Source organism: Columba livia, chromosome 10, assembly GCF_036013475.1.
Source record: "Columba livia isolate bColLiv1 breed racing homer chromosome 10, bColLiv1.pat.W.v2, whole genome shotgun sequence".
NCBI classification, from domain to species: Eukaryota; Metazoa; Chordata; class Aves; order Columbiformes; family Columbidae; genus Columba; species Columba livia.
This window is the reverse complement of record NC_088611.1, coordinates 19,175,247-19,197,218: the sequence shown is the minus strand read 5'-3', so window position 1 is coordinate 19,197,218 and position 21,972 is coordinate 19,175,247. Positions and strand designations below refer to the sequence as shown.

Genomic DNA, 21,972 nt, shown 5'->3' with positions numbered 1-21,972 from the left:
CCCGCCGCGGCGGAGGCTGGCCTGGCACCGGCCTCAATGGGAACCGCCGCACCGCCCGGCCCGGCCCCCGGGGCGGTACCCGGGAGGGGCAGCGCATGGACGAGCCCCCGGGGCGTGCGGGCTCCTGGAACGGTGCAGACCCTTGCAGGCGTGCACGTTTTTGGAAATGTGCAAGCCCCTGGAGGGGTGCGCACTCTTGGAAGTGTGCAAGCCCCTGGGTATGGAGGGGCTCCTTGAGACGTGCAAGTCCCTCGAGATTTGCAAACCCCTGGAAGTGTGCAAGCCCCTGGATACGTAGAGGCTCCTAGAGATGAGCAAGTCCCTGAATGCGTAGAGGCTCTTGGAGGGTTGCAAGCCCCTGGAGATTTGCAAGCCCCTGGAAGTATGCGAGCCCTTGGATACATAGAGGCTCCTGGAGATGTGGAAGTCCCTGGAGATTTGCAAGCCCCTGGAGGGGTGCAAGCATGTCCCATGCCTTTTGCATGCTGCACACCCCAGCTCCTGCCCCATTCCCACTTGCCTGCTGGAGCGTGATGGGTGATTTCCAGCATGCTAGGAAGTATTGGGGCTTGGGGTCCCTCAGCAGTGTTACTACAGACATTGCTAGTTTTTCATGTAAATGCATATACTAAATATATATATGTATACACACACATATACTATTGTTACGCCACGTTTGGCATGGATCAGGATCCATGTTTGACCCCTGCAGAGGCGAAGCCCAGCTGAGGAAGCGTGCAGGGCTGCCAGGTGCAGCAGCAGCGAGGTTTCTCTGCTCACTCAGGGGTTTTCCAAATTCAGTTTTTCATTTTTCAGGTCCTGGGGAAGGTTCACTCCTGATAACAGAATACAAGCTTGTGACAAGAGGTCTGTGCACCTTTTTGAGGGTTACATGGGACAGAATATTGTTCTTATTCTCCTACTGAGAGACTGTGGGCCTCAGGGCTGCAAATTGCTGTGCTGCAGGAAAAATTAAGTATTATCCCCATTTGATGATTTTATGGGGGGAAACTGAGGCACAGAGGGTCAAACCGAATGTCTGTGGCGGAACCTCACCCTGGTGGGTATCACCGAAGGACCCGGGTGCTCAGGGCTCTGCTCTCATGCACAGACCTTGCTCTTCCTCTCCATGTTATCTCAATGAATAATGCATAAATACACGCTCATCAATTTCCTACATACTCTATTTATACAAAAATATCAGGGTCGAACCCTGCATTAGTGTGACTTCCCTGATGTAAGAAGCATTACATCGGTAAAAACACTGGCCTTAAACATTTTTACCCAAAATAGATTTTTGGCTTTGCTATTTTCTCTCAATTAAAACCCCTTTGTTCCCTGAGTAGGTGAAACTGAGCTTGATGCAATGCAAAGGGCATGGGATTTAGATGCAGCTAAAATCCCAAGCCCTCAAGACAGGGTTTAAATGGAATTTGGATTGTTTGCTGTACAGATGTGAAACTCCTTTACAATGTTTATTACTGTGAAAACAACCAAAACTTACAATCTTAATTTTATCATTGTTATGACTTACATATGCATTGGGACACATTAGAGGTTTCTCTAAATTTTCTTTTTCCACGTGGAAAAGATGATTTAATTGTATTTTAGTTGCAGTAGTTCCCAACTTTCTCTAAATTGCTGGAGAAGCAGCGAAATCCCATATTTACTTTACACGGATCTGCCACTTTTTCACATCTGCAATGGACCCATTGGTTCGACAACTAGGTAGAAACTTGTTAAAGCAGGTGAAGAGCTTGTGAGTCTGAGCCCAAGGGTATTCCTGGGATGAAGAAACACAGCTTCAATTCACAGTCACTTTGCTCGGCTCAGGGATGAGTGATTTTCAACTACACTGAACCCTACAGCATCATATCTGTTCAATACAAAGCAACAGCAATCACTGGGAGGTGAAATACAATGGAAATAAGCAGGCAAGTGTAACTAGAGCTTCTGTATTTCTCCAGACTTCCCTGAAACAAACAAACAAAATTGAAAATGCAGCACACAATACCTGGGAATTGAGTTTAGAGCATCCTGGATGAACCCCTGACCTGAGCTCATTCATGCACTATGTGGCAAGTTCTGGACGCACAAACTTGTTGTGTATGTCCAGATACCCTTTGCTAGGCACACAGGAAGCTTCAGCAAAGTAAGGACATATGTTCAGTGACTGTGCCCTACGCATTTCTGGGTGTCCAGCAGTCTTGCAGAGATTACTGCCCTGACCAGGCTGTTGGCCACCAGGATACATTGGACAAATATCCAAAGTGCCCTTTTTCTGCCCAGACAAAATCTCTAGCCAGAGACAAACATTAAAAACAAACAAACAGGATATATAGCAGCCCAAGTTCTGATACTTGGCTTTAGCATAAAGAATTTCACTTCTACACCAACCCATCATTGTACGACAGAGAATAATGAGAAAACCTGCAAAAGTCTCTGTCACTTGGAGCCCAGCTCTGGGGTCGTCCTTAGTGAAACATGTCCACAGGTTCCTCCCCAACAGCACATACATTGAGCAGAAACTTTATCTGCCAAATTTTCTTACCCAGGATGACCACCTTGTTGTACTTGTGAGTCTGCTGGGAGGCCTTCAAACCACAGTCCTGGTTTTGGAGTCCACAGGTTCACTTTGGGATTTAAACCCAAAACTGAGAACTACAAGCTGCAGTGGCAGGTGCCAGGCTCTGGGCTGACTCGGCCACTTCTCCATCCCTCTGGGATATCCGAATGCACTTCTCAAGCTGGGAACTGATTTACTGACTAATTCTTCAGAGCCCCGTGACAGCGGAAGCAAACTGACACCCATCTAAGTTTTGCTTTAGATTTTGGAAACACAACAAGTTTTTATCAACAGCAGGGCAAATGCACAGATCCAGACAAATTGGATCACTTTTGGCTTCCACTTTTTTAATGGGAACCAGGAATGACTGTTGGGCTGGGACAGGCTTTTGGGGATGACTTGTGTACAGTTGTGATCAATGTCTCACATCAGGATCTTTCCTCTGGTACTGCAGCAAAACTGAGTCCATGATTCCTGGTACAAAACACGTGTCCTTTCCCCTGCTCCATCCTTTTTGGGCATCGCTAAGAGATTTGCTTCCCTCTGCTCATCTCTTCGCTAAGTCCTTTTAAAATCTGTTATTCCCTCTGTCCCTTGGTTGTGCCTGGGGATTTTCCATTCTTTCATTGCCACCTTTCGGGAGAGAGCTTCAGTCAAACTGGTTCCCCTGCCCCAGCGACCTTTATAGCATTCCTACAGCCCAGTCAAACACTGGGTTAACATAAAGTTAAGGTCCTTTTCATTGCCTTTTGTCTGGTGGCTGTGTGTTAAAGATGCAGTCAGGAAAGGCAAATAAACCTCAGCATCCAAACCTTTTAAAATTTTCCTGGAGATGATAATAGCATTGCATTATAAAGTTAAAAAGAAACCATAGGCTGAAGTTGTCCCCAAGCTGTTATGCCACGTAGCACAGACCCATTAAAGGTGGGAAAGGCAGCAAAAGGCTCACCTGCTCCGCACTCGACAGTTTACACCTGAGAATTGTTTGGCTCTGCCCACACTTTGCCTTTCCATCTGTGGCTGTACAGAGACTGATTTTCCCTGCCTCAGTTTCTCCCATCTCTGTACGTTGTTTGTGCAGCTCTGTGCTACAAATTACTTCTCATTTTTGAAGGGCCTGGAAGGCAAAGTGTTTGAACTTCACGGAGGGGCAAAAAAGAGGGATTGAGCTGCACGGGGCAAGTGCTGTGCTGACTTTAGAGGTCACCTGTGATAGTTCTGCCCCAGCCCCTGCTATTCCCCCTTTACTGCAGCAGCGAGCTTTTAGTGATCCACCCAGTCGACCGGACACTTGGCAAAACGTGGGTTAGTCAGGCTGAATTGATCACTTGCACATTTCCATGTGATTTAAAAATCGATGCTGCTCTTTTCCAATGAAAGAAGCAAAACAATCAGGTAAAGAAAAAATTAAAAGGAACTTCAAGTTCTCTTTCGTGTTTTTTTTTTATTTTTAACGTATTTTTAATTAGCCTCCTGCAGATTAATCCCTTCCTCTTGCCACGAAGCTGGTGGCTGCGTCCAGCCGGGCTCTGCTGGGCTGCAGCTTTTAGTATGAGAACAGTTACATGGACATAGGGAACAGAAAAGCCCGTCGGACCCTCCAGTAATGTTCCGCTCACTTTAACTCAGCAGTCCTTGACACCCGCAGATAAGGACTGCAAGTTCTCTCGGTACTACAGAAATATTGACACAAAGAATATGTTTATCCCTGATTGTGGTTCTGCAGGACAAGGTGGAAATGGCAACAGCGATCTCAGGACTTCATTTCTTTGGCCTTGCAAGGGCACCTGTGCTGCAGGGCCAACAGCTTATTGATTTTATATTTTTTTTCTTTCTGTCACTAGTTTGGAAATTACGTTGCCTTTTCAAGTCAGAGTCATAGGCCTAGAGGGAGATATGTTGGAAGAAATTCATTTTAGGATTTTTTATGTTAACACTGGACTATTAAAGACAGGAAGGAGCTGGGGAGAGTTTCTGATTTTCTCCCAACCTTTCTATCCATTAAAATCCTGATAGAGAAAATGTCAGCTGGCTTTCTGGGTGGTATTTGTCTAAGCCATCTTTAACCAGGTCCAGCTCCAACCTCGGGTTTCCATGCACAAGCCCTGCAGTGTAATCTATTGGCCAAAGCACCCACGAGCAGAGCTGCACCTGCTGGCGTTATGGACATCTGAGGGAACCAGACCCTGTTCTGCAGGGTTATGGGTGGGACAGACAGGTTGCCTCATCACTACCTCCCCCAGCTTAATGGTGAGATGAAGAAGACAACCTGGGGCTCAGCTGTTTAAACCCCCGTCCTGCAGCTGCGCAAAGTCAACGCCTCCAACATGACACATGAGGTTCATCTGGAGAGGTCCAAGAGCCTGGCCCGGGCCATCCCTCCTGCAGATGACTCAGGGGCAGGCAGGTCTGTGGATGTGACAAAACCCACTGACTCACTTCGGGGAGATTCAGCAGCCACCTCTGCTCATCCGAGTTTAGGAAAGCAAAACAGGCTGAAAGACGTGCAGGAAGATCTGAGACGTGAGGAATGCTGGCTCCTGTTCAGGAGCGGATCTGCAATAAACTGTATGCCCCTGCCCTCTCCTGGAAGGAATACGCCAGAGCTGGGTGTGTTTGTGCAGGATTCTTGTGCTGAGCACTCCAGGGCAGCGGCTCAAGGTGCTGAGCGGAGATGGTGATTTTGAAGACAATGTTTACAGGAACAAACAACCACGACCGTGTTGTGCACATCGTGCATTGCCAACACCATGGCTGCCCGAAACTGGCACACCTCTCAAGAGAATTCAGATGTTTTCAAGGAAGAGCCGCCTGCCTGTCTGGCCGTTTGCATTGAATTGGGAAACAGAAAGGATGACCCAACCGGTGGAATCCAGAGCCTTACACTGCCCTTAAATAGTAAACACAATGCCTACGTGAAAACACTGGTAACCTTCACTCAGATCACAGCGGAGCATCACCAGGTCAGAAACACAACACAGTGGCACCAACAAACAGTACTCCTGGGGTACCAGTGCAGAATGGGCGAGTGGGACCCCATCGCTTGGCCAATGATATCATGAGAGCCAGCAGGGAGGATTACTCTATAACCTCCAGAGAGACTGAGTCGAGATGGCGCCAAAGTATAAAGTCCTCAAAATTGGGAAGATCCAGGTCTGGGGGTCTGGTCCTGAACCTTCAGCTGTGATGTTACTATTAACCCTCCAGACACACGGTTCAGTGAATATGACCCATTTGCGTAAATTCACACCTGAATATATTAGATGTTTTTGCAAAGCTTCCTTCTTCTCCAGAGTCATGCAAATTGCATTATTTTTCTAAACACCAAACATCCAAAGCAATACTACTTCTGTTCTACGAAGAGGACTGATTAGCAAATCACTGCTGTTGTGATAATAGTGGGAGCAATGAACCACAAAAACCAAGTGCAAACTCTACAAATAAGTCTACATTTCAATAGTTACAGCATAGGACTATGAATCAGGAGCTCTGGAAGGGCAGGAGCAACCATATGTGCGCTATGTAACCTCAAAAGTGTATCACATGCTTCAAGTTTTCTTTGCAGTTGTATTTCATCAAGTCTTTGTAAACCCAACAAAAATATGCCAAGATCCTCCAACGTGTTGGACTGGTGAATCACCCCCTCGCAGCTGCTCAGCAGAGGGGAAAATGAGGCTGTGCATTGTAGACAGGCTGTGAGGAAATGTTGGGGGGCATTAGCTTTTACACTTTGGCTAATTGCTGCCTTCGTGATGGGGAAGTCACTGAAGACCACGATGACACTACGTAATATCTTGACCAGTTCCTCGACTGGTTTCTTTCTCTGTTCCACCCAAGTATAAGTCCCATTTGTTGGGTTTGTGGTATGTTCAGTGCATTCCTTTACCCTCCCCTTCACCCTCTTATCAAAAAGATGAACTTCAATAAAGCAGCTCCAGCTGCCTTAGAAAGAGAGAAGGTTCCCATCTTCTGCTTCAGTACAGGGGTTAAGAACAATGTTTCTGTTCATCACAGAAATAAACGTTAAATGAAAGTTGAGTTATATCCCTCCTGTGACTAATGTTCTAACTTGTTTTCTGAAGTTAATTCTTCATACACTTTTTCCCCCCCTCTTGTTCTCTCTTACATTTGTCCAGACTCCCGTGTTCCTGAGGGACTAATTACCCACTCAGCAGTTATTCTGAAGTCCAATTGTAATAGTTGGCAAAATTCCATTCTTCCATGCAAGCTTTCAAAATAACTCCTCAATTTATTTCAAATAGCATCACTCTCTGGAGCTTCTTCCCAATTTGCATTGCCCTGGACTGAGATTTATTTCACTGGTGTTGAGAACTGACTGCTTTGCTTGTGACAAGGCAGATGGTCTCAGCAGCATAATTAAAAACAAACAAAAAAGCTCGAAACAAATGGATTGGTCATTTAAAAAATTATCCATTGTGATGTAATCATCTGTTTTCTCATCTAATTAATCTTTAGTAGCAATGTAAGCAATGGAGAAAACACAGGTTGAGACCTGGATTATTCCTCTTCAAAATACAGATGTGATCATAGAAAGTGTTTTCATTCATACCAACCTTGGACTTGTCAAAAGGTTTTGAGGGAAGTTAGTCACACATCCTGTGATCTAAAGAGGCACATTTTCTTCTTATGTATGTATCTGGGAGCAAAATGTTCACCCCTACTGGTGTCACTAGAACTAACAGAGAGCTAAATTCAGATTAATACCATATATTTTTTTCCTATATATAGTGCTTGAGAGGAAACCATGTATATTGTCTGTATAGCCAGAAGTGTCTCACCTCTTCTCCTTGCTCATCGGTGTCTCCACCTGCTCCCTAAGGATGATAATCTTTGTACAATACTGAACAAACTGATGTTCATAAAATGCACTTGGATTGTTTGGTGTAGAATATATAGAAAAATATGGTGACAAAACCTTTTTTTCAGGACACCTGAATTGTGTCGGTGGCACAGAGAATATATCAGCTGATCACTGAACGGGAGAGAGCATCACATCTCATAATATTTAATGATATCATTTTTCCAAAACTTCTGCTTAATGACATGCTAATTCATGTTTTCCTAGAGAAAAAAATATCTCTAAACCTCTGCACACCACCCAGTGTTTGGCCAAGTGGACTTGGCATCTGCCTGCTGCAGAGGCACCGAGCGGCAACTGCCCTGGGCTCTAAAGCAGATTTACCCCAATGCCCGGGCATCCTTTAGATCTGGAGTTTATTTTTAGTTCTTAACCTTGCATTTACTTGTGATCATCCTGTGAACTAATGCTGGCAGTAGGACTTTACTAGATAGCGCTATGGCTCCTGTCAATCAACAAGTATCAACTTTCTTATTACAGTTAAGCATTGGTCATGCAAACTTACCGGTTAGATGAAGTTCACTATTCTAATTCTCTTTGGAATTCTTGTCTAAATATCACAGCCCTTAAGGTAAACATTGGCTAATTTCTGCCCTGTGAAGAGCCAAGTATTGCCACGCCAGCGCTTCTCCCAACCAGCATGACCAGGCACGAAATTTTGCTTTTACACCCAAAAATCAGATAGTTATCACTATCAGAGAAGACAGAAAGGCTGTTGGTTCTGGGATGTCAAGCTTTTCACTTTAAGCACGTAAAATCAATTATAATCACAAGTGTAAGTTATTTGCTGATGGGACCCACAGCAACACCAGCACTAATGAGGAGTTTCACTGACGGGCTCAGCAGAGGCTAAAGAAATCAATTGCAAACTCTGGGTCTCTATCAAAATTGATCCGGTAATTAAATATTTACTTTCAAGACTTGTCTCAGTCCTATTTCCAGCTTGAAATTACATCTTTTTTAAAGCTACCTCTGCTCCTACATGTTATAAAAAAATGTCTCCCTTTTTTTTTCAAACCTAGCAATGTTTTCTACATCTTATTGTTTCTTCACTTAACGAGCCATCAAAAATATTCCTGTTAGCATTACAGATCATCTCTTTTTTTACTTTCCCCAGGGCATTCACCACATGTGGCACAGCCCGGGGTGCAGCTACACGAGCAGCACTGAGCTACGCTGGAACTGTCCCGCTGGATTTACAACATGGAAAATCTCAATATTTCCAAAAAATCAAAACTTGGGAGCTGTCCTTAATCTGTCAGCACCTTTTCAAGAAGAACTGCCTGGGCATTCATATAAAAATTGAAACCATCAAACACTCCTTCCTTCTCCTGACCTATGTGCAGAGCTGTCAAATCGGGACCATAGGCTGGGCCAGCGCACAGCCGGCCGAACCAGAAATATCATGTTGCTGCTCCAGGGCTGGAAGCAGCCCACTTCAAACCGGGGCTGGCAGATGTGAAATGTCACCAGCCACCCATACCAGTGGGTAGGTCTGGCGAAGGGCTGGTGAGGCACAGGCAAGGCTTGTCATGATGCCAAGAGGCTGCGATGAATCACGCCCTGCTGAGCAGCGCAAGGGTATTTCACAACTGCATGGTGCTGCCGGAGCCCCTGGGGAGTGCAGCAGGTTTGAGGTGCCTCTGGGCACGGGGAAGTTGGTCTGTACTGCCCTGGGGACCTGCCAGTCTCTTCCTTCCCTACAGCACTGGGAAACCTTCCCTGTTGCAAACAGTCAGGTGTAGCAGTGTATCTCACACCCTTGTTTCGCCAAGGCTGGTTGGGTTCAGACCGAGTCTGCTGCTTTAACTGTTGCTCTTGCCTTCTGCAGACTGCAGCAGCAAGCGTTCAAAGTAGCTGCTTATAGATAATGTGCTCCTATTCCCTTAATCAGTGCCGTGGAGAGGAGCATCAAACCGCAGCCAGTGATTTACTGGCACCCTCTGTCACGCTGCCTGCTGCAGCTCTGTGATAAATGACATTTGCTTGTGCCAGCCTGAGTTCCAAGCATAGGAAAGGCTGAGAGTTTGCTGGAGTTTTATCTGCTCACACGTCAACATCGGTGGATGCTCCTTTTCAAAGCAACTCCCATTTGCTTTCAGTCAGAGGTTTCTGGAGCAGCAGGAATTTGCAGGGAAGAGCCCAGCATGGAAGCAGCTCCACCGTGCAAAGCAGCACAGGCCGCCTGTGCTGCCATTTGGGAACGTATTGATTGCACCGCACGGGGTCGAACCAGCAGCAGCCGCACAGCTTCAAGCGCAGCTGCAGCTGCTGCAGCGGCACATCACCGGGTCGGGCTCTGCCAGCGCCGGGACGAGGTACAGGATTGCAACCTTTGACGTCATTCCAGCAGGACCGAGCTCAGACGTCTGTCCCGAGCAGAGATTGCGCACGGCCTCCCCGGAGAACAGACACGTTGTGCAACGCCGAGACAGACTTTACCGAGGAACTGGGCATCGCAGCAAATCAGTGCAGCACCCCCAGGATTTGGCCTTCGGTGTGTAGAAATAACAAGGGTTTGGCAATGAAACCGGCGCACGTCTGCTCAAAAAGCTGTTTAATAATTTGCCTTCTGGCAAAAACATTTTAAAATAGAGGGGGCATTGCTGTGCAGCAGCAAAATGATGGACAAAAGACCTGTTTGCCCTCCCAAGAGGGGCTGCTTGCATGGGGTAGAGGAGACAGTTTGAACAATCCTTGAATTTTTTTCATGTTCTTTGGGTACTGCCTAATACAAACAGGCTTGGGTGAGAGAAATGAAGACTACAACAATCCCATGGTTAGTGTAGGTGCATGGAGATGTTTAGGTCTTTCTCTGGAGTAAGAGAACCAATGAAGGTTCATGAGGAAGCCAAAAGATGGTGATGTTTTGGCTTTTCTAGAAAGAGTGGATGGGAAGGCGGCCCTGCCATCAGAGCCCATAAAATCCTCATAAAAATACAAGCCAGCAGAAGAGCTTCAACAACCCAGAACAAGAGGTGCAGAGAGGAATAAAAAAGCTGAAAGAAACCCCCACCTTGAGCAGAGGCTCCTGAGCCATGCTGGAAGGCAGCCTCCGCATGGGACAGGGCCAGCCCAAGGACTTGGCACGTCTCGACCTTCTTTTGGAGCCCACTGAGACCCAGGCAACAGACAAAAAAATTTGTCGGCTCAATTACTACAGCTGCCTCCTCCCTCAGTCCCACTTTTGAGAGGAAAATGCGCCAGGAGCCTTCTTTGGCTGCCTTCAAATCCACATTCCTGCTGAGGAGCCACACAGGCTGCTTCAAGGGGCTGTCTTGAGCAGTCGTGTGTTAATGGAGCTGCAGGATTTGCCCTCTGAAAAGAGATGGAGCTGTGACCCAGGATGAGCACAAAGTCCCAGGTCTAGCACAGCGTGTGGTGAAGGGGAAGGTAAAGGAGGCAAACTGCTGGAGTTTTCATTGGGCTTATCCCAAGGTGATGCTATGTAATCAAACAAGGAAACTTAAAACAGCTTAAAACACCTTCAGTGAGGAACTGGACTGTGTTTCTTCTGCTGTAACAAAACATAGATGTATTGTAGAAGTAAAACTCCTTCACCATTTAACAGTGCCAACAGCAGGAGATGTTTTACAAGATGCTAGCGGAACTATCACAAAAGTCTTTAACTAGTCCTTGAGAATGATTTAGCCATAGGCCAGGCACAGAAAGCACTGAAAGATTTACAGGAAACTAAATATGAGGGTAACAAAAATCAAGACTCTTATTTTACAAGTCCCTTTCCCACAGCCGCCACCTATCTGAACAGCCTTAGCAAGATACATGAGATTTTATCTAGGAAGCTTAAAAAATGGGAACTGGCAAAAAGGGCTGGATCTGAAGGACGAGCACCAGGTTGCTTTCCCTGTGGGGTACTGTCTGGGGAAACTGGGAGCAGTAAATTTTAGTCCATATAAAACAGACATGTGGGGGGCCATTGAAGAGGGTACAGGATGGCAAGCGTTTTCAGCCTGCTTTCCATACTGGGATCGTGTCCTGCAGCTGTACCAAAAAGGCCCACAGCAAAACAGAGGCTGCCAATCTGAGCTCAAACCAAAACCGTTCCAAAAAGAGGTCATTTACCTTGGACGTGGTGTTGCTGACAGGGGGAAAAGCCATGGGCAGGCAGCGAGCAGAGTCCCTGCTGAGCCAGCCGGTGCCCGGAGCTGCCAGTGCTGGGATGGCTGCTGCTCCAACACTGGGCTGGCCAGTGGGTCTGTCAATATTGCACAAGCCTTGGGGAGATGGGGTGAGAAGGGAAACCATTGCGATAGGCACCTGAATGCACCTGAGCCTTTCATCAGCAGAAATGGCTCTTGTCCCTACACCTGACTCAGCTTCCCAGTGTTACAAAATCACAGTCTGGTTGGGGTTGGAACGGACCTCTGCAGATCATCCAGTCCAGCCCACCTGCTGAAGCAGATCACACAGGATCGTGTCCAGGCAGGTTTAAATGTCTCCAGAGAAGGAGACTCCACACCTGCTCTAGGCAGCTTGTTCCAGTGCTCTGGCACCTCAAAGTAAACAAGTTTCTCTTCATATTCTGGTGGAACCTCCTGTGTTTCAGTCTGTGCCCATTGCCCCTCTTCCTGTCACTGGACATCACTGAAAGGAGTCTGGTCCATCCTCTTGACACCCACCCTTGAGGTACTGGGTGGATGCTGGTGAGGGGAGATGCTGGTATAACATGGGAGGTAAATATTAGGAGACAAATGTCCATTAATTTAATCTCCTAACTTCTAAGTGTCTAAAAAGCAGACATCAATCAGTGTGTGAGCCATTCTGTGGCTGTCAGGAGTCAACAAGACACGTCCAGAAGGAAGACAGGCATTGAGAGCTCAGCGCAACGAGAACTGAGTCAGAAGGAGCAGCTTACCTAATCCAGCGGCCTCAGAAGACACCTGCCTGTGGCTGAGCTGCAGGAAAGAAGGATTTTCCTACAGGCTGAAGGGACCCGTGGGAAACAGGTGTCAGTGAGTAACGACAGCATTCACACCTAAGAAGAGAAAGCAGCCAAAAAACCCCGAAGTTACATTAAGACTAGCACTGGCAGCATTGTTAAGAGAGAAAGGCCAGAGGAGGGAGACATTTTTTTGAGCAGGGTCCTGTCTACCCAAAAGGGGATGGAGACTGTGAGCATTTCAAGCCCGACAAGCTCAGCGTGACAGGAAAGGAACCTTTGCTCTGTCTTGGGAAAGAGGATCACCTTTCAGAAATACCCACCTCCTCCACAAACGTTGGAGGCTTTCAGCAGCTAATTTCACCTGCAAGCAGTGATGGAGCAAGTGATCTGTAGGTTGTTTTCAGGTGATAAGCCTTTGAGTTAACAGCAAATATAGGCAGCAGCCTGCTGTGTTAAATGAACTTTATTCTATTTGCAAAACAACATGAGCTCCACACACTGCTGCTCAGCTGTCTGCCGGCCACATCCATCGGGTCAAACTGTGTTGGAGGGATCTGACTCACTTCTTGCATCAGACCTGCAAGAAAATGGGTCAGGGATAATCTTAAATATCCTGATCAACTTCCTAAGCCTGCATAGATCTCCTGCCTAAATTCATTTCTCTCTGGCAATTTCTCTGGGAGCCGAATTTGAGGCTCATTCAGTGCAAGTAAGGGGTGGGAAGTGACAATAGTTATCACTCCAGAGGTCAGCAAAAGAAAACAGGGCTAAGGGGTACATAGCAAGGAAGTAGAGAGGAGTTTGCACCAGGACTTGCTGTCTTTGCTGCTTATGGTCTACTGGAAGCCAGAGCAGGTTGTGTTTAGATGGCAGCACTGGTGTTCAGGAAAACATCGCAGGACAAATCTCAGCGAGGACGGCCAGGCCCATGAGGGACATGGTGAGCCCATTGAGGAAAGAGGATCTGGCTGTGATGCAGAGGGAAGAAACTGGGAATGAAGGATGTAAGAGGAGCCCAGGGGTGGCTTATGAGAGAAGAGGTGGGAAAGGATGGGGGCTTATAGGTGTGCTGAGGGAACTGCAGCAGGCGGGGCAGGGAAGAGGGGAAGAGCCTCATTACTGGAACGACACCTTTGCCTCATCTCCTAGGGAGGAATTGCAGATGAGACCGAGGAACTGCCAATCTGGAACAGACCCGTGGTGCCTGCAGTCAAGTACCCAGCTTCCAGTAGAGGCCAAATTTGGGTGCCTTAGCAGTCTTCGACAGTTTCCCAGTTCCAGGAAGAGTGTAATATGTTGAGTGTTTGGTCACGTTGGGGTAGCTACAAAACCATAGCAGGGCAGATAGGCTATTTATAAGCATATCAGATAACAGCTGAGCTCTTCGCACTTTCTATAGATCATACATCAAGTCTAATGAGAAGGAATACAGGCTGAGGGGAACAAATGAGCACAGGTTAAAGAAGAGGTGTCATCTTAATACAATACATACAGGGAAGAACAGCAGCTGGCCCTGTGTCCAGCACTACTTACAAGGCCTCTGAAAGCTGAGCAAGATCACTTTACTGACAACGCTGTGAGAAGGACGGGTTGAGAAAGCTGGTTTTGATGATGATTCTGCATTATTGGACAGAGAACCTTTTGCTCCTGAAAAGAAAATAAAGGATCCAAACCAGTTCATATATGTTTCATTATGCTCCCTTCTAAGGTTGTGCTGTGCCTAACAAAATAATAAGCCAGATAAAGGGTTAATTCTTCCTCTCTCCAAACCTACTATGAGAGAACTAGAATACAGATGTAAGCACAGACAAAAGATGATAGTTGTTCAAGTTAACGTTCCAGCTAGCATCTGCTCTTCTTAATTAGTTGAAGTCTGGTTTTGTCTGGAGACAGAACTGCTGAGTGCAACTGCGCTGGCTTATTTTCTGCTTAGCCAGCTATTCCGATCTCTCTTGGTCTTTGGAAACTTCTCCGTTTCACAGAGGCCAGGGCCTGTTGTGCATCGATACTTGGTACGTACCCACGGGCTGTGTATACGTTTCACTGCAACAGGCTTAAACCTGTGTTTCCCACTGGAGGGAAAACTGACACAAGAAGATATTTTACAGATGTTCTCCCCCCTCCCAGACACATATCTTTACATTGCTTCACTTATTGACAACTCAATTTTCTTCTGCAAGCAGACATTATCATAGAGCAGATGCAAGTGGATGGAGCAGGGTTCCCCAGGACCTGTTCACCTTCCTGTTTTGCTCTAAGCTCGCTGATCCTTCACCTCACCCTTTGTAACAAGACCTTTGAGGATCTGCGTTTCAATTGCATACAGATGAATAATTTACAAGCGACAGCTGTTGCAATAACCAAGTCCGTCTGCTCTGCCCAAGCACTCGGTGGCTTTTCTTAAATTTCCCTCACTTTCCTAAAAATTCCACGACTTAAGCAGCGTTCAAAAACCTTTAAAGGAAGAAGCTAATAAGGGAAGTGCAGGGTGGCATATTGCAGCAGCAACCAGCACTCACAGAAAATATTCCTCTTATCTCCGAACAGGGCATTGACCTGTTGTTCAAACTCCAGGTAGGAAAGCCACTGGCAAAGCAATGCCAGATGTAATATTTACCTAAAAGGAGACATTTCAGTGGAAAACAAGCTACAGGATCTGCTGACATCCTGCTGGGGAGAACAGTGGGTATTCACACAGGTGCAGGCAAAGGAGCCAGAATGGGATGTGGAAACTTCCTAGCATTTCCAAGTAATAAAGCTGTCATTGCATGACGAGCACGTTTGTGCTGTCTGTGATTCCAGCTAAGCAGCTACAAGGAGTGGACTTGGGGCTTGTCCCACCAAAGACCCACCACACAGCATCGGCAAAGTCACTTTGCTTCTCTATGCCCAAGTATTCCACACTTAAAATAATGATGCAAATAGGCAGATGCTGCAAGAACACTGCCAGCCTGGCACCAAACGTTCCTGAACCGTTGCAGCTGGTACCCAGCGGTGCCTCATTCTCTGGCAAAGGGAAGTGGATCCCATGAGCTGCCCTGGGGGCATGAGCCACAGTTTTGGATCACAGATAATAAAGCCTCTCTGGAGAAGAAGACAGACAGGACTGAAACAGCTCGGGAGCAAAGAGAATAACAGGGTTGTTTTTATCTTTAATCCATTCCACGTGAGCACAAAGAGTTTGGAGCCATGAAGCACGTGCTCCCTTTTGCAGGTCTTAAAAATCAGCATGACCTGTAACTTTAGTTTGGAATCCTTTTTGGTCTCCTTTGTACACCCCTGTTGAGGGAACTGTGTGTGCAGGCCTTGCAGGATCAGTCTGTGTCAACTACCACAAAGCTGCAGTTTCATTAACTCCCTAAGATGATCAAAACACAGGCTGTGACTGAAAGGGGCAATTCTACCTTCCCCCAGTGCATGTGTCCGTGTCCCTCTTCCTCAAGCCATCACAGTGACCATTACAAAAAGGATCTTTTCCTCAGGCAGGGTATTTTTCAGCTGGATCAGTTCCCACGCAGTCACATCAGCTGTAGTTTTGCCACAAAGCAAGGGCCAGGAAAAACGCTGGAACTGTGCCTTAAGGGCTTAATGCAAAATCATGAAGTTGCAACCTCAGGTTCCTGGGTCATTTGTCCCTGCAAATAGCCTGGATTTATAGCCCCGGTTAGGAAAGGCTCCTTGGCTGCAGCTTTGTGGCTCTCGTTGCAATGGGCCAAATGCAAACTCCTAGGTCCCAAAAGTACTGAGCTCTGAGGGAAGCCTGGAACTAGTTTCAGTTTTTGGTTTGGGATCAGGTCTCAATGGTTATTCAGAACTGGTGTTGAAATTGCAACCATAGCATTTATTTATAACCTTACCAGAGCAAACCAGTGAGGCCCAAACCAGCCCAAGCTCAGCCTCCCAGATTTCACCCTCCATCGTCTGCAGAGTCTGTGAACTCTCCATCCTTAGAAGTTTTCAAATCAGCTGGGCAAGTCCTTGAGCAGCCTGGTACGACTTTGAAGTTAGTATGGCTTTGTGCAGGAGGTTGGACTAAAGACCTCCAGAAGTTCCTCTCAAGTTATCTTATTCTGTGACTGGCATCTTCTGCTGCATTTCCATCAGGCTCTGCTCCACCAGCACCACTTGACTGACCAACAAGCAGTCCCCACATTGTCCGATCCAGAAGTCAGGGAGCCTGAGTCAACCGATTTTTGTGACATGAGCTGTGTTAGCTCAGGATCTAGAGCAAAGCACAGGGCTTATCTGCATGCAGCTGTCTGAGCAGAGTGCTGCTGACAGCCACTGCAAGAAAGACCCCTTGCCACCACAGCACACACTAGAATAAGCTTTGCATTGCAAAATAAGCTGGCCCAGATTTGGCAAAGGTCCTAAAATGAAGATTGCAGAACATTTTCTCTTCTTCTCAGCGGGAAAGAGTCTGCATTCTCAGCAGGAACGAGTGTGAAATCCAAATCACTGAGCACTCACTGCTTTTTGTCCAAGTCATTACACAGCACCCATGTGTACCGCAGGAAAAGGACAGATGACAGAGGCTGTCTTTTCATTTCCATGTCGCCCTTCAGGGATTTTAGCAGCTTTTATCCACCAGATTGAAATCAGATCTGTTGAAAGAACACCACGAGTTCGTTTGAGATGAGACAGCCCAAGAACGCAGTGGGTGCTGAGGCTCAGTGATGGGACACCAAGACCCGAGTGAGCCCTGTTCCATCAGCCTGTTTGTGCAGATGAGAGTGGAGCTCACAGGTATTGCAGACCCTCCCTCTGGGAGCAATTCTTCAACAGCCAGAGGATGGGCCATGTTTTTCTTGGTGCTTGTCCAGCCTGTAGACTTCATCTACAAGGTAAAAGCGGCATGAAGAAGCAAGAGCAGCAGATTATGGGTCACTGAGCCAAATCCCTAGTCCTGGCAATACAAGGTTGCTGCCATCTCCTGGCTGGCTCTGGCTGTGCAAAGGTTAGAGGACATTTTTCCAGCAGAAACATTTTGCATTGAGGTAAAATCTCTCCTGGCAGTAAGCTTCAGCAGGGGGTAAACAGGAGTGCCAGTGGTTAGACACCATGGGGCCATAGCACTTGGACATCATAGCTTTGCTGTTCATGGGAGGTCTCCTGCTTACCTTCTGCACTATCTATCTGCTCACCCCTGTGTGGGATGGCTCCACCTTAAGCCATAGTGACCCTTTTTCTGACAGTCACTTCCTTGTCTTCCATGACCCAAAGTGACAGCAGACAACCCTGTTGCTGTTGAGGAACTGCGCACATGCAGCGGTCAGTGTGTCTGGCCATTCAGCTTGGCCTTCAGGACGGTCTGATGCTGGGAAGGGAGAAGATCTGCAGAGAACAGAGACATGTTCCAGCCCTACGCTTCATCACATGGGTTGGACATGGTCTCCAGTACTGCTTCTTTCATTGAGCTGTCACCCTGATGCAGGAATTTATATTGTGAATAAAGTATGAATGGAGGAGAACCACATGGACACTGTTTCTTCCCATTTCAGCCCCTCTACAGGGCTCAACAGCATGCACAGACCACGCAAGAAGTGTGCGAGCAGCCACATATTCCCCGTCAGATCTCCCTAATCAACTTGAAACTGCTTTCCCTCCCAAGCAGGAGAAGGACAGGAGAACAGTGCCCCAGATTTCTCCTTCTTCCTGATGTCTAACCCTGGGAATAGGCTCCAACTTGCCCTTCTCCCTCCCAGGATGGTCCAGGTTCTGCAGCCACACAGTTCACTGGGAAACAGAGGAACAAGGGCTCCAGAAAAAGGAAAAACTGCCAACCCGTTCAGTATTTCAGTGCTGTTTGCTGGTTAGTGCCAGGTTTTTCTCTTTGTGTGGTACATATTATGTGTCACAACACAGAAACCGTAGTGAAGTACTTAAATAAATTAATCCCCTTGAGAAGATGCCAGGCAATGGGGAGATGACTGCTCAGTGACCTGAGCAGTATCCTGGCTACAGGATAATGACAAGACTACAAAGGAGTGTTTATCAAGATACTTAGTCAGCTTTCATCTCTGGCAGCATTTCTCAACCAGCCATTTCAAAATGTTTTGCCAACACTAATTAACCCTTGCAGCACCTCTGTGGTGGGGATCAGCATCCCCATGTCACAAATGGGGTGACTGAATGAAGACAAGTAACCCGATCACATCACAAACTGGGTGACCAAGGAGTGGATAAGTAACGCCTTCAAGAAAGAAACAGGCAAAGACATATCCTGAAATCCCAAGCCCATGTCCTAACAAATCCACCCCTTACAAGCCTCTGAATCTGCAGGCATCCTTATGATGGAAATGCAAACAGCAACCTGCCGTTCTTACCATGCAAACTGCCCGTCTTCCTCAGCTGTGCACTGTTCAGACATTTAATAATCCCCAAAACTGTGGTGGCCTGAAGTGAACACTATATTTACTCCATTCATTAACTAAGTTAATGGTGGCTAGGAATACACCCCAGATATCCTTGTGGCCTTAAAAACTTCTTTGGCCTCAAGAAGATGCAAAGCCTATGTGGGACACGAACAATGAACCAAAGCTATGGAGAGCTTGCACATTTCAAAGAATTCACAAAACACGTCTCTGCTTTTAAATAATCTCCGTTCCAGTTTGGGGAAGTGTTTAGCAAGGATAACACAGAATGGGTCTATAATTGTATCATTCATTGATATAGAGATTATGCCAGACAGAGCCATAGCTGTTCAAATGTCTTAATTTTCTGTTATCTATTTCTGTGATGTTACCACTGCTGCAAATTTGCAACTCTGTAATAAACTGGTATTTCTGAACAAAGACCATTTGACATTATGCCTTTAGAAAAATGCATCTTAAGTACAATTTATGCCTGAATTATTTTTTTGGTAATGGAAATTATTCTATTACCTCATTTTTTATACATACTCCCCAATACATTTGGGATATTTCCCAAAGCATACTAAAGATAACACGGTAGTTTTCTGCATCACTGCTAAAAATCAAAGCATTCACATTCAGAATGAAGATAAATTTCTTTCTGTATAAGCGTTTTCCTTCTGTTGCCTGAATCCAGTCACTTGATAATCAGCAATTACAGAAAAGAACTATGACAATCAAATGGGAGTTTGCACTTACAGAAAATCACGCTATTTATTGCATGACTTATTCAGATGGAGAAAGCTGTTTGGAAACCTGTCAGTAAATGAAAGAAACTGCTGTTTCAGAAAGCTGAAATTGTATTAATAGAGAGTCTAAAGAGCCAAGAGAATAACACAATCCATTTAGAACTTGGTTTTCTCAGAAACAGGAAAGAGAAAATATGGGGATTTAAGGATCTTTTCTTCTCTTAAAATGTGTTACTTCTCTCAACTGATATTTTATCAAATCATCTTCAGAATGATATTGTATTATGGAACATGATATTTGAGATTCGCTAGGAGTGTTGACTTGGGGAACCTCCAGTAAACGACAGCTCACCCTCCCATACCACACACAGTCTCCAAGCTGCGGCTGTTCAGACTTCACGAACAGAAACACCAGGGCAGAGGCTGTGAAACAACAGCTCAAAGTCACACAGCGATTACAAATCACGGCCATTTCCACGCTTAGGGGTGACGGCTCCCACTTCCTCCACCCACTGCTTTCCTTGCAGAGATGGGGTTAAATACCCAATTCCCAGGCCATGTGGACTAAAATAATAAAGAACCCAGCAAGCCAGAGAGAACTCTTACACCACACGGGTTTTCTTTTCCATCCCAAGGCCTGGTGTGAACTTCCATGCGCTGCCTGCTCAGGACACCTGGTGTTGCTGCCAGGCAGGTGATTTTGTGAAGCCTCCTGTGGTACAGGAGGACCCAGCTGGCTCAGCTCCGCTCCAGCCTCATGGGGACACTTGTCCTGGCCACAGGGGACCCGGGCCCAGCGCCAGAAGGGAGGAATCCATCCCCTGTGCCTGCGGAGGGGATGTCGCCAGGCAACAGGCGCAGGTTTCCATGGCGGAGCAAACACCAGCCGGACCGAGCAGAGCTGCACGGCGGCCACAGACCACGGGCTGGCCACAAAACCACCTAGAGGAGCTGTTATTTGGGTGACACGCCAAAAATAAACAGGTGAGAGCAATTGCAGCAGGGTTTTTTGTGTTCTCAACATCAGATACAGGTTCTCATTCAGACAAGCAGAGGCGCTGGCACGTGCCACCGGGAACCCACAGGGATCAACCGTCTCCTTCTTCATGTGCGAGCGGGGGGTGAGTGATGGAAACAAGACACATCTGTCCTGGGAAGAGTTGCTCTGTAGCTCCAAACCTGGAGCAATTTCCCATTCTCTGCAAGCAATGGTATTGTTTAAGCATGTATAAAATACACGTTCATCCAGTGCGAACATGGTGGGTGGATTTTATTGTATCATTATTTAGAACTGTTTGCGTGTTTACTTTGGTGTACTTTTTTCTGCTTGATGCTAGGGAAAAGCACTGAATAAATGTTTCAGCAAATTAAAACCATGAATGCCTTATCTATTGATTCACATACTACTGGCCATTGGTATGTAGCTACCGAAATGTCAGAGGCAGTGAAATATATGCCAAATAACTGTAGCAACAATGCAATTTTTTAGTGGCATTATTGAGCTTAATAATTATAATTAGCACAACTAGCACTTCTGTAGCTCTTGGCATTATTTCTGAAGTGATGTACAAGCAATCTATTAAAAAAACTAACCACCATAAATACCTTGATAAAATGAGTATTTATAAGTTAACCTTAGAAACAAAATCCTTTACTTTGCTAAAATCGTAGCATAAAGCACCTTTTATCTGTGAGAGTTTCACTGATAATTTTCCGTATGCCGGTATCCTCTGTCTACTCCTGCTTTTCAGTGCCATTCCCTGTAGCATGAATTTAAATCAACCACATGAAGGAGAAGATTTTTATGAGGGGGGGCGGTTCAGATTACAGCATTCAAGGTGTGCATTGGGAGGGCTGAACATCCAGGTGTTCGCTTCAACTGCTCTGCATTTTCACAAAGTGTATTCAACTGAACACCGCGGGCGTTTTCTGCCTTCCTACCCCTGCCCTGATGGGGTTTACTCCAAAACTTACGTCATCACCAGGGGTTATGTTGTTCCAGAACATAGATGAGGGACCCCTTGAGAAAAACATCCCGTTAAGTTACGCCAAAGCTCAGAGACACATGAAATCTAAGCAATCAGTCAAGGAGGCTTTTGAAAAAGGCACTTCAGGAACAGAAAAAGAGAGATAAAACACGTGGGACGTATTCAATCTGCCTAAATTCTACCCCAGCCGCTGGGTCTCTTCAACAGTGAATGTTTGACACCTCCAAAGAATAAGGTACTAATTGGGCAGCTGCAGAAACCCAGCCAATAGGAAACACAAAGCACCAAGGACGTACGTGGAAATTAGGCCAGATGAGTTTAGCTCAAAATACATAAAAACTGGAGGCTATTCAGAGCAAAAAACGATGCTCTAAAATAGCCTTAAAACTAGTGCAAGCGGAAGAGGATAATTTCTGCTGTGTCTTATAACAGTGCAGACCAGGAATGGTCCCAGCAGCAGAATCGCATCAATTGGAGTAACACCTCCCTGGACCCAGCTTGCTGCCTTTGTTGATTAAAGGATAACTTTAACAA

At 46.3% G+C, this 21,972-nt stretch overlaps 1 protein-coding gene and 1 long non-coding RNA gene across 3 annotated transcripts in view; one reads left to right on the top strand and one right to left on the bottom strand.

The window, feature by feature from the left end:
* Positions 1 to 12,796: 12,796 nt before the first annotated feature.
* Positions 12,797 to 20,299, bottom strand: LOC135580474 (uncharacterized). The gene is made up of 3 exons (XR_010475141.1): positions 20,057 to 20,299; positions 13,882 to 13,995; positions 12,797 to 12,925 (listed from the first exon to the last, which is right to left on the bottom strand). It is a non-coding gene; the product is annotated as an uncharacterized LOC135580474 (long non-coding RNA).
* Positions 20,300 to 21,972, top strand: part of CFAP100 (cilia and flagella associated protein 100) — a 16,121-nt gene continuing 14,448 nt past the window's right edge. The window contains exon 1 of one of the 2 annotated variants that reach the window (XM_021294653.2): positions 20,300 to 20,434. The gene's annotated coding sequence lies outside the window, so the exon portion shown is untranslated. The remainder of the gene's footprint in view (positions 20,435 to 21,972) is intronic. The other variant, XM_021294654.2, reaches the window with a different exon arrangement.